The sequence below is a fragment of the Quercus suber genome, unplaced genomic scaffold, assembly GCF_002906115.3.
Source record: "Quercus suber isolate HL8 unplaced genomic scaffold, Cork oak 2.0 scaffold_988, whole genome shotgun sequence".
Classification (NCBI taxonomy): Eukaryota; Viridiplantae; Streptophyta; class Magnoliopsida; order Fagales; family Fagaceae; genus Quercus; species Quercus suber.
The window spans coordinates 105,812-118,602 of record NW_027070403.1 but is presented as its reverse complement, the minus strand read 5'-3'; the positions used below and the strand labels follow the sequence as shown (position 1 = coordinate 118,602).

At 34.3% G+C, this 12,791-nt stretch overlaps 1 pseudogene; it reads right to left on the bottom strand.

The window, feature by feature from the left end:
* Window positions 1-5,083: 5,083 nt before the first annotated feature.
* LOC112016263 (G-type lectin S-receptor-like serine/threonine-protein kinase At1g11300) lies at window positions 5,084-12,458 on the bottom strand (annotated as a pseudogene).
* Between the last annotated feature and the right edge of the window lie 333 nt (window positions 12,459-12,791).

Below are 12,791 nucleotides of genomic sequence, written 5' to 3'. Positions count from 1 at the left end.
GCAATGCTATATAAGGGAAGGGTGCCTCTGATAGTAGGGGGAGGAAAAGAAAGGATATATTAGATGGTTGTAGCTCCAAGAATGGTAACCTTAGATTATCAATGAAAAGCATCTCTTCGGACAGAGTATTCATATTAGTCCGAGTGCACATTAATTCAACTCCTCCCATTGGCGTTGCCGTTTAATGCTGTTATTTTCATTATTAGCCTAGCCCTTTCACCCACTCTCTACAAAATTTATTGTTTTGGGCTCGGTGGGTTCCAAATCCATACCTCCTTGGGCATGGGCCGCAAAAACTGACCCTACAAAACTCATTAACGCAAAATTAAAGAGGAGAGAAGAAAAATAGACAGAAAATTTACGTCCACATCACAACAACAACAAAAGTAAATTTCTTAGAAAATCAAAACGGTTAGAAAACTTCAAATTTTAAACAATCCAATAATCACAAAACACTAGTAGTTTCTAACATTTATTAATGCAAGCTCAAAAAAAAAAAAAAAAAAAATTTGTTAATGCAAATCGTAATACTCTTCTTACACAAACCACCTCAACGATAAACCTACTACTCCTCAAAATCTAAAATAGAGAAATAAGGGATGAGCTACCGAACGAAGCAAGTAACCATTTTTTTTTTCTTTTTTTGAGAATAGGCAGGCAACCAATCTGAACTAGCATGATCAAGCATATATACAAGTAAAATAAATAAATTATTCATAAGATAAATATCATATACTTNTTAATTTGGCTAAAAGTGTGTAAAGCCTAATGTGAATGCTATCACATTTCCCACTGTGCAAAAGTAAAAAGAGTTTTATATATTTGATACAAGCTTTTATTGCAGAGAGGATTGACCATTACATTGTGACTTAAGAGTACCTCCCAATACAGCTCTATGAAGAGATCTTTTCGTCAAGTCGCAAACTGCAAGCATTGCCATCCCCATTGTAAGTAAAAGCATAAAAAGATTATAAAAAATCCCTAGCAAGTGCAATTATATTTTTGCGTAAATTTGTACTGATTATTAGAAGCAAAGATGCTAGCTGAAGAACTGAATTGGATGCTGCCAATCAGGTTTTCCAACTTGACCTTTTCCTATACCAAAATGTCAGATTGAGGAAACCAAAATGCTTCGCACTTGTAAAGGCAATGAAAGAACAAAATAAAACTCACATCAGGATTGATGCCGACATCAAGATTAAATCTGCGAGGGAGAGGAAGACTGGAAGAGCCAGAGAAGGTTGGAAGTAAATTTTAAAAGAGAATTTAGATGAAGAGGAAGACTGAAAGGTCATGCATTTTGAAGAGAGGAAGAGAAGAAGACTGAAAGGTCATGTATTTTTAAGGTCCAATCAAATGCATTGAAATGTACAATCATGAAGGGGTTTGAGATTTGAGAATATAATTTTCCGTAAGATGATAACAGATGATGAGAAGGCGATTAGGTCTATAACAAATTTGTCAAGCGGACCTAGGTCTGTAAGTATCAACAATTGTCAAAGTTCTAAGCTCAAGAAGAAAGAAGCTAAGAAGCTTAAGGAGGCTAAAGTGCAGAAGACTGTGCATAAGCTTGATGAGAGCCACTGCAACCACGATTGGATTTGTAATATTTTTTGAATAAGGCGGTGTTCATATTGTGAAAACTACAAATAGTATATGCTGTTGTAGAGTAAAACTACCTGCAGTTTAGTGGTTTGTAATAAGTGGCTTCAGTCCACACGTATCAAGCATTTGAATTTGTTAGTGGCTAAACAGTCATTAGTGGAGTCTGTTATTAGTTAGTTAAGTTTGTTCTTTTGCTGTTAGTTATGTATCAATACCATTATTGGTTAATCAATGAAAACCACGAGGCATTTCAGCATTGGAATCCCTTTCTTCTTTTCTCAATAGTTCATGCTCTCAAATGGGATATTGAAAAACTGTTGGAGGCGTTTGGTTTGTTGTAATGTGTTTTTAATGTGATGTACATAATATAATTTTAAGGTTATTGGTATATTTTAGGCAAAAACACCATTTTGGTCTCTACATTTTGAGGTCATGGTCAATTTGGTCCTTACATTTTAGTAGCAGTCAATTTGGTCTATGTTATTTTTAAGTTTGAGTCAATTTGGTTCCTACCGTTAACTTACTAAAGAAAAATGTTTACGTGGCAAATGGTTTGTTTTGTTGGCGCACACATGGCTAATATAATAATATTTAAAAAGCCACCTAAGCATTTTAATTTTAAAAAAATCCATGTCAAAAAAAAAAAAAAAACCGAAAAGATTAATTGAAAGAAATTTTTTTTTTTTTTTTATAACAATCCTCAATTTCTTTTATTTTCTTTTGTATTCTTAAAAACTTTTCTTAGCTTCCAAACACTATTCCCAGCAAATCAACAATCTAAAACTAAACAAATTATTTAACCCAAAAAAAATAAAATAAAATCACACCACAGAATCGACGGTGAGGTAAAAGTAAAGTAAAACGGCAAAAACCAAAAGGCAGGCTTGCCGCGAAAAAGCAGGGTAACCCTTCATTGGCTCTTACCCATCGGCGGCAACATCTGAGTAATTCAAAAATGTAAAAAAACACTGTCCAATCAAACATGGCCAACTCATATATTGATTTTTTCGGGTCCCTTTTTTGTTTTGTGAGTTGCCCATATATATAGGACACAAAAAAAGGCTGAACCAAACCATCTCTTTTGTTTTCAGCACCTTTCCTTAACAAGCCTGCGTCTTGATAAACGCTTTGCCTGCACTTTGCATTTGCATTACCTTACTTTACTTTACTATTTACACACATTCAATGGTTTGGATATTGATGGTGGCTGTAAATGGTTAAATCTGGGATGTTGATAGTTGTGTGAAGTTGCTAGGAAAATAGATAAAAAGAGAAGAATATGAAAGAAAATTGAGTGTGTGTGATTATTGTTTAGTTTTAGATTGTTGAGTTGCTGGGAATAGTGTTTGGAAGCTAAGAATACAAAAGAAAATAAAAGAAATTGAGGATTGTTATAAAAAAATAATATATATTTTTTTCTTTAAATTAATCTTTTCCTTTTTTTTTTTTTTTTTTTTGACATGGATTTAAAAAAAATTAAAATGCTTAGGTGGCTTTTTAAATATGCTTAGGTGGTTAATATATTATTATATTAGCCACATGTGTGTCAACAAGACAAACCATTTGTCACGTAGGCATTTTCCATTAGTAAGTTAACGGTATGGATCAAATTGACTCAAACTTAAAAATAACATGGACTAAATTAATTGCTACTAAATTATAGGGACCAAATTGACTGTGACCTCAAAATATATGGACCAAAATGATGTTTTTGCCTATATTTTATTTTTTCTAACATTATCATCAAGGATGAAACCAGGATTTTGATTGAAGAGGGGGCTGGAATATGAATAATATATTTTTAATGAAATTCAAATTACTGTCCATTTGGCACTAATAAACTATCAACGCACTAATATGCAATTAGAAAAATGCTAAAACTATTATAAAATTTTTAACAAAAAATTTACAAATTAATGTGATAATTAATGTAATTAGTGTCATTTCAATAAAATAATAAATTAGTATTTATATTAATTTCTATAATTGATAACACCTTAATATATAAGACTTATGTAGTAAAATTTGTTTTATACCTAATATTACTCATTCAATTAGGAGAATGAATGAGAGTTGAGAGAGGGTAGAGAGCTCTTGACTAAGAGAGAATCGTTTAAAAACAAAGGTCGTAAATTTTGTACGGTGACCGTTTCGGTTTGATTAAGGGAATAATGTGTTTAGGTATCAATCAAATACCATTTTGAGTTTATTTACAACAATAGTTTGGTATAAACTTAATTTTTTGCTTCTCTCTCTTTCACTTATCAAAAAACAAAAAATTGTAAGACTTTTAATAGTCTTTAAAAATTATATATCTTATCAATAAAAAAAATGATATAACCAATAATAAAAATTATTATATTATAATAACATGTTCCCCTGTAAACGTGTATGCCTAGATATATTGAAAAAAGAAAAAATTAGATGCAAAAGGAAGAGGTTAAAAGCTTAGCACTTGTCCTGGTGGTGGTGGAATCAAAGCTGTAAAAGACAATGTGTGAATGGCTATAGAAGTTACTTTCATCATTTCTTACTCTCACGTGGGATAAGCGGATTAAACAAGAAATGGAAATTAAGAGGACCACCTTATCTGTTGAACAAACAAAGAAAAGGACAGAGAAGAAGACAGAAGAAGACAAAGCAGACAACTGAGAAAGAAGATAAAATTCTGAAGAGGAAGAACCAAATATTTGAATAAAAGACAACTAGGTAAGGGGTGGTCTGATGACTTTTTGTATACTAAATGGTTTTTTTTCAAAGGCTAGGGGGGCAATGCCCCCCTCAGCCCCAAGGTAGTTCCATCTCTGATTACCATAATTTAAAATTATAAAATATATCACATTACCTTAATTTCATTACCTTCCTAAATAGTGTAATTTTGTATTATTGTATTGAGATTACATTAATAAAAGATTACAATAATGTAACATTACGACAATAGTGTTATATTTAAAAACTGAATGGAAGCCCAAAAATGACATTGAAAGAGAGAGAGATGTTTCTCAAGCTTGAATGGAGTTTACTGTTGCTTCATAGGGTTGTCCAAAACCATCAAGAATGAGGAGGATAAGATACTCTTCATCACAGGTGTTCCTGCTATTGCAAGTTTGCCAGCAATGGAGATTATTTTGACAACAAATTATGATAGAGAGTTTTCCTCTCTTGGTGGTCTAAAATTGAGGCTTGAATTGTAAGACTGAAAGAAAGAGATTGAGATGCATAGCATTTTTCCATCGATACCCACAACCACAATGTATTTTACTTGCATAAAATGAACTTCCACTTAAATTATGTACGACATATAAAATTCCCTTAAGCTTCTCTTATGATTAAAAAAAAATTAATGTATATTATTTGTACCAATGGTATGAAATATTCATGCAGTTTCATGAATATTGACAAAAGTTTTAAGATTCTTGTGAAAGTGTTCAAAATGAATTTATAACTACGACATGATTATGTCAACAACACATGCTATTTATCGACCTTGAACCATTGTAATAGTAACATTGTTAACAGAGCATTTTATTTGTCTGTGTTGAGAGGACTTGGTATCTAAGGCAATCTGCCTTTCAGTAAATGCTGGTTGCTTTGGATGGGGCAGATCAACAATCTCACTTTTAAGCATGGAAATAACAACAGATATAATCGGCCTATCTTTGGCAAATTCTTGCACACATAACAGGCCAACATGTATACATCTTAAAATCTCCATTTCAAAGCATGGTTCAGATACGACTGGGTCTATTAAGGCTACGATGTTGCCTGCATTCCACAATTTCCATGCCTAGAAACATGAAAGAATATTGAAATTCTTAGCATCAATATTGAAACTTATAAGAAATTAACAAGCACTGGAGGTATAAAAAAAAAGAAAAAAAAGAAAAAGAAAAAGGCAATGAGATAAAGATGACTTACATATCCTAGAAGACTCATGGACTCATCATGATAAAAACTAGAGTTTCTTCTTCCACTTAGTATCTCTAGCAACAATACCCCAAAGCTAAAGACATCCGATTTCTCTGAAAATCCCTTCCATTGCATATTCAGGAGACATATAGCCACTAAATTTCAACAACAAAATACATTCAAATCTTATCATCATATATTAGCACAAGTATCTAATTAAATTGACCAAAACCAAAGGTACTTACTAAGTTCCAACGACCCTATTGGTATTGGCCTGGTCTTCATTACTTCAAAAAATCTTGGCCATTTCAAAATTTGAAATTTTTTGATTTAGCTCTTTATCCAATAAGATGTTACCTGCCTTTAAATCCCTATGAATAATTCATAATCTAGAATCCCGATGAAGGTAGAGTAGACCTCGACTAATCCCTTTAATAATGTTGAACCGTTTTCTCCAATCTAGTAGTTTTTCTTTGTGTGGAGCTATCAAGTTTAAGCAAAAAGAAATATGAGAAAGAAACTCACAAGGTAAGTGAACATATAGTTTGCATTTTGCAAATGAAGTTCACATGGTGAAGTCATAAGAAAATTAGAAAGTCTGTTTCAAGTGAACTAGCATGACAAAGAATATTATTCCATAGTCTACAAAATCATATTGCACTAATTGTGTTTTTGGCAGAAAATTTAACAATGTATTGTATTTCTAATATAAGAAAGGGTATCAAAATTAACTAACCAAATAGGAATACATCCAAACTTTTGTTTGGCATGTATTCATAGACCAACATGTTTTCCTCTCCTTCAACACAGCAGCCAAGGAGCCGAACAAGATTCCGATGTTGAAGTTTGGAAATTACCACCACCTCAATCATAAATTCTTGTAACCCTTGTCCAGAAGCTTTAGAAAGTCTTTTTACTGCTACCTCTTGTCCATCTGACAATGTTCCCTATAAACAAACATCAGATGGTTAATTAGATATTCAAATTATTAGACAAGAAACCTTTAGTAAAACATGTTGTAGCATTTTAATATTATATAATTAAAATGAATAAATATAATAACATAAATGTAAAACTATGAGAGCTAGTGCGTAAGATAAGGAGTTAGCTAGTTAGTAAAATGTTTATTCCTACATTAAAAATTAGAGAGCCTCCTTTATTTATTTTTTTAAATGTAAAAATTAATGGGCTAAAAGGTATTAGAGTAGATATTGGGTCAAATACACGAGGAAGGATCCATTACCCTGTATACGGGACCAAATCTACCTTGCCCAAGCTTGTTAGATAAATGGAAGTTGTTTGTTGCCTTAGAGCATTCACATCAGCATGTGTATTTTACACATCTATTTTTACACTAAAAACCTACTTTTTCTATTTTACACATTCACTTTTACAAAACACCTACATCAATTCATTTATTTTACAAGTTATTCTAATAAAATATACATTACACTCTATTTTTTTATTATTTCTCACCAACCACTCCCTCTTAAATACGCGCCCTCTCTCTCTCTCTCTCTCTCTCTCTCTCTCTCTCAACCCATTTTCTGATTCTCACTGTCTCACTGTCTCTCTCTCCCTCTCTCCATCTCTCTGGCCTTCCTCCCAAATCACAAAACGCCGATCCCCTCCGCGACGCTCCGACGCTCCACTCCACTCCGACGCTCCATTCACATCAGCTTCTCTTGCTCCGACACTCCACTCCGCTTCACGCCGATCCGCTCCGCTCCACGGAGCTTCGCTCCGACGCTCCACTCCGCTTCGCGCCGATCCGCTCCGACGCTCCACTCCGCTTCGCTCGCTCCGATGCTCCACTCCGCTTCGCGCCGATCCGCTCCGATCCGCTCCGATTCGCTCCGCTTCGCTCCGATCCGCTCCGCTCCACTCTGCTTCGCTCCGATCCGACCCGATCTGCTCCGATCCACCAACGCCACATCTCCGATCTACACTCCGCTCCATCAACGAGCTCCGATCGTTCCAGTCAAGCTCCGATCAGTATCTTTCTTGTTTGTCTGTGTGGGTTTGCTTGTGTGTGGGTGTGTTTGTGTATCTCGTTTTTTTTTTTTTTTTTTTTTGAGCAAGTGAATCTGTGTTGATCGGAGCTGTGTGTGGATGTGTTTGTGTGTGAGTGTGTTTCTGTGTATCGGAGGAAAAACAAGAAGATGAGAAGTGGTGAGTTTGTTGAGCCCGGAGAAGAGAGAGAGAAAAAAGGAGCGAAAAAAATTAATAAATTAATCTATACACGAGCTACAGTAACCGTGTAAATTTACACGGTTACTGTAGCTCGTGTATAGATATAAACGATTTTAGACATTTTTAGAGGAACTGATGCAATGTAATTTTGAGCTAAAATGTGTAAAATCAGTTTCTTTTTCTATTTTACATGATTTTACATTAACTGGTGTGAATGCTCTTAGCCAGCTTCTCAACAATTTTGTTGTGCTTCCCCTCTGTTGAAAAATAAGATCTCCATCGCTTTCTTTTTCCTCGCTATTGTTCACCATAAATAGTGAGTAATGTAATATATAGAAGCATTTCCTAGTCAACTGAGCTAATTTAATTTAAGTGTGAATATAATTACCTTGTTGTTTTGCCATCCATCTCCATAGTAAAAAAGTGCAGATGGAAATGAAAATTGCTCCTATGATCACACTGATTGTGACAACTTTTTTTCCATCTCCCACTTTATCTGTAAATCAGAAGGGTACAAAAAGTATAACACTTATTCAAACAAAACAGATTGCAAAATGGTGTTAAATAAATAGTCTTCTAACAACAATTTCTTTATTAATCTCAGGCTACTACTATAAAGGTTAGGCCCTTTTGTAGTGGTACTCAGGTTATTTAATATATTATAAGTCTGTTTAAAAGCTTCTATATACTACTTTTGTGTTCGTATGTTTTAATAAATACTATTGTTTCCTCAAAAAAGAAAAATGATATTTATCTCATATTGGTTGTGTGTATTAGAGTTTTAATTCTTATAAGTTATAACCTCAGGCTATTACTATAAAGGTTAGGTTATTTTATAGTAGTACTTTAATTATGTAATATATTATAAGCCTATTTTAAAAACTTTATATACTATTTTCGTGTTCGTGTATTTTAATAAGTATTATTGTTTTCTCGAAGAAAAAAAAATCCGTTATTTTCCTTTCCATTTTTTGTTCAAATAAATTTTATGTTACAAGGATTTCATTAGCTTGTGAGCAGTGGCAGCACAACCATTAGGCCAATTAAATGGGCTTAAGCCCCTAATGCAAAATAATAATAATAATAATAACAAGACCGCCCACTTGGCAAGTTTTAAAAAAACAAATAAATTAAGGTCATTCTATTGGTCAAAAGAATGCATTTTCTATCTCTCTTATGGCGCAAAAATTTTAATTAAGACCCAAAAAATTGATTCAATGAAAAAAAAAATCTCCTCAAATATTGTGCACACTGTTAATGTGTTTTAATCTATTTATAGAAGTTTAAGAGTGTAAAAATATTCAATCTCCCAAATAAATGGAGAAATGGAAGATGAATAAAATCTTCTATTCTTAGGCTCCGCTTGGGATGAGGGAATGGAATGGAAAGGAATAAAAAGAATAATTTTAGAATATTATTCTCTTCTCTTGTTTTGGAGTTTCAATGGAGGGAATGGAAAGTTCATTCCTTTGTTTGGGAGTTTAAGTGGGAGAGAATGGAATGGGTAGGAGGGAACACTCATTCCTCTCTATTTCCTTAAAACTTCAAATTTTCATTCCCCCCGAAATTAGGAAGAATGGGAGGGAATGAAATTAGATTTAATGATTTTTTTACTAAAACTCCCAAAATACCCATATATATTCAACCATTTATTTTAAAATAGGGGTCTAATAGTAATATTGTCATAAAATGATTCAATTCCATTCCCTCCATGTTGCTCCCAAACATGATTACTTACATTCCATTCATTTTCATTCCTTTCCATTCCTTTATTTTAAAACATCCAATCAAGCTTACTAAATTCCATTCCATTCCATTCCATTCCTTTCCATTCCTTTTCCTTACTTAAATACATTCCATTCCATTCCTTTCCATTCCCTTATGATCATTTCATTCCATTCCATTCCATTTCCTTATAAACTCTCAAGCGGAGCCTTAGGGTCCGTTTAAGATCTATTTGTTTTATTGAAACTAAATTTTTTTTACTGAAAGTATTGTAGATAAAAGTAAAAATTAGCTAAAATAGTACAGTGAGACTCATGAATAGTACCAAAAAGTATAGTGAAACTCATAAATAGTAGTAAAAATAAGCTGAATAATAAAAATAGGTTGACAAAAATAATTTTTGCCAAATGAACACTAGTCAAAATTAAAATTTGAATTAACGTCAACAAGAGGAGAAATTATAAGATCCACATGGTGGACAAATGATGTGGTCTACCATTCCACTAAAAAACTGCCATTTGTTTAAAATTGTTAGTTATAAAATTTTTTTAAACAAAAATTAATTATTTACTCAACAATTTTAAACAAGTGAGAGTTTTTTAATGAAATGGTGGACAAATAACGTGGTCCACTAGATGACTCTATAATTTCTCCAGCAAGAGAGCTTGCTCTCCTTTCATCTTTATTTAATTTTGAAAACTTAGAGCTTGTTTGGTCTAATATCTCAAATTTACATTTTTACATTTTAAACAACATTACACACGTTTTCACATACTTTTTCATCCACGCTTATTTCAAACAACTACGAAAACATTTCTTAAAATACTCTACCAAACACCCCCAAAATCTAGACAGTGATAACAAAACTGACTCACCAAGTTCTGAACAGGCAACACGAATTTAAAGATCAACTCCGCCGCTGGAAAGTTTCTGTATGTCAATTAAGCTTCTAGTCCATGACATACAACCAGTGCCGCTATCATATGCATAGGCTATACAAGAACAATTCTCTAAACACTGTTGTCTGCAATAGTTTTCAAGAGCAAGTGATGAATCTGCAAAGTCTGGCACCTTCATCGTCTTCAGTTTCAAAAACCCATCCATTTTGACGGCTTCAATGCTACTGTTCACCACCGCACACTGTGACGACGGTGTCCTCCTTACACATCCACTAGTCCAATTTCTTCTATTCCATTTTTTTGTGTTCTTTGGCTCAAACCCAGGTAAACAACTGCGAATTGGCAAACTTTTTGAATTACAGCTTCCAAATGCCCCACACATACCATAAACATCACACTCACTCTTCACAGCATTCCACGAGATCCCCCAATCGTCCTTCTCATAATCCCAATGTCTTTGCTCTATATCTCCTTCTGTAGTCAAGACATAATGAAAGAAAGAATTGCTCACATAAGAACAACTGAAATAATATGTTCCATCTTGATCCTCTATGAGACAAAATCCATCATAATATACAGAAGACATCTCTGGTATTCCAATAAAGCTCCTGGAGTTCCACGGGCCATTGCGCCAAAATGGGCTACCGTCTTTCCAAATGAATATTTGAACAAGACTTTGAGTTTGAATACCAGAGGAGAAGCTTCCAATGGATGGATCAGAAGGGCTTTTCCATGATGTAAATTGCACTTTCTCACCTGTTCTTACGTTAGTACTAAATTTCATCCCTTGCAAGAGTGTATCAGAAGGATGTCGGAAACTCTCCCATACGATTGTCCCTTTAGTGTTTTCTCGCAAGACTAAGTTCCCCGATTCTAAAAGCTGGGCACTTGAATTGGCAACAGAGTTTGTAACATTTGATGACCAAAGAATCTCCTTTCGTCCATCTAATATTACAAGATTTCCGTCCTCAGATATAGTAAGAACCCCAGAAGAATCCTTGAGGGGTTTCTCTCTGTTAGCTACCCATTGGACAGGTAGAACAGACTTTTTATTATACCATATTCCGACGTAGCGATTGGTAGAATTTACAGGGCTGAAGAATCCCAGTTTGAAAACACTCCCATTAGGGATTATGTAGTCAGAGTCTTTGATAGGTTGAAGAGATGTAATGGTGTCTGAGGCAGAGCCAGAATCTAAACAAAAGCAACATAGCAAGAGTACAGGAACTGACATGCTTGTATTTCAGACAAGTCCCATAACTTGTTCAATGCTTCTGGCTTGTGTGGTTTTTTAGGATACGGATACCCCAATCATCTATTTAAACCAATATAGATGGCTAACCGAACATGGTGGGTGGGGAGACCTTTAATAGGACCTAATGAAAAAGGGCACGCTAAAGATTTTGACTCCACGAGACAACAAAACTGGACAAACGAACGGGTTTCCTAATGTTGATTTCGGATGACAGGCCCAGTCATTGCTTCTTTTCCCCAGTTCCCACATATATCTTACAAAGATCGTGGCTTGTGAGAATCACGATTGTGAATGCGAGGAGCAGTTATTGTTTTATTTGCCTCTTTTCCCATACATTTCTTTGAAATCTCTCGCAAGACCTTTATTGACAGAAAGGTACTTGATATTTGGTCTGTTTGGATACAACTTATTGTTACTGAAAACTTATTGTTATTAAAAATACTGTAGTAAAATAATTTTTAAATGTGTAAATAGTACCGTGGGACCCATTTTTAATATTTTTAATGAATGAACAGTGCTGCTACAATACGTGAACAGTGCGTGAATAATGATAAATGTCTTTGCATAGTGATTTTGCTGTTCATGCGTTGGGAAAAAAAAAAAAAAAAGTTCTGAAACATGAAATTGGAAACGCACAGCAACTTTGAGTGCTATCCAAACCGGCACATTGACTAAGACGTGAAACATTTGCATCCCGTGATAAATCACATATGGAGTCTATTGCAAAATTGCCCAAAGATGAAAATTATCACTCATCACTTAAAATACCACAATTTTCCTATACCCATCTGTTTGGCACATGTTTTCAGCTTCCCATCACTCAATTTTTTCTACTTTTTGTGGGACCCATACCTGAGCACTATGTTAGGCATTCCTATTAGCCTACCCCCCTCACACCATTTCATCATTTCATATCACTCACTGTTCATTTCCTTTTCCCTTTAGCCCCCAATACTCTCCCAAAACCAAAGACTTCAACCCAGTGGTTGATATTAGAAACTTGGACCTGCGACGATCGCCACCGTCACCAGCGGCAGCACCATTTATGACTTGGTACAGCTCGAACCTACAACGATGTCCCAAAACTAGGCATTCCTTTTTCTTTTTTTTTTCCTTCTACCCCTAATACCCACAACAACCACTTCGGTTCTGAGCTTGAAGCACAAACCCAGAAAATTCATTAGCATCCTTGAAGTACCTAAAAA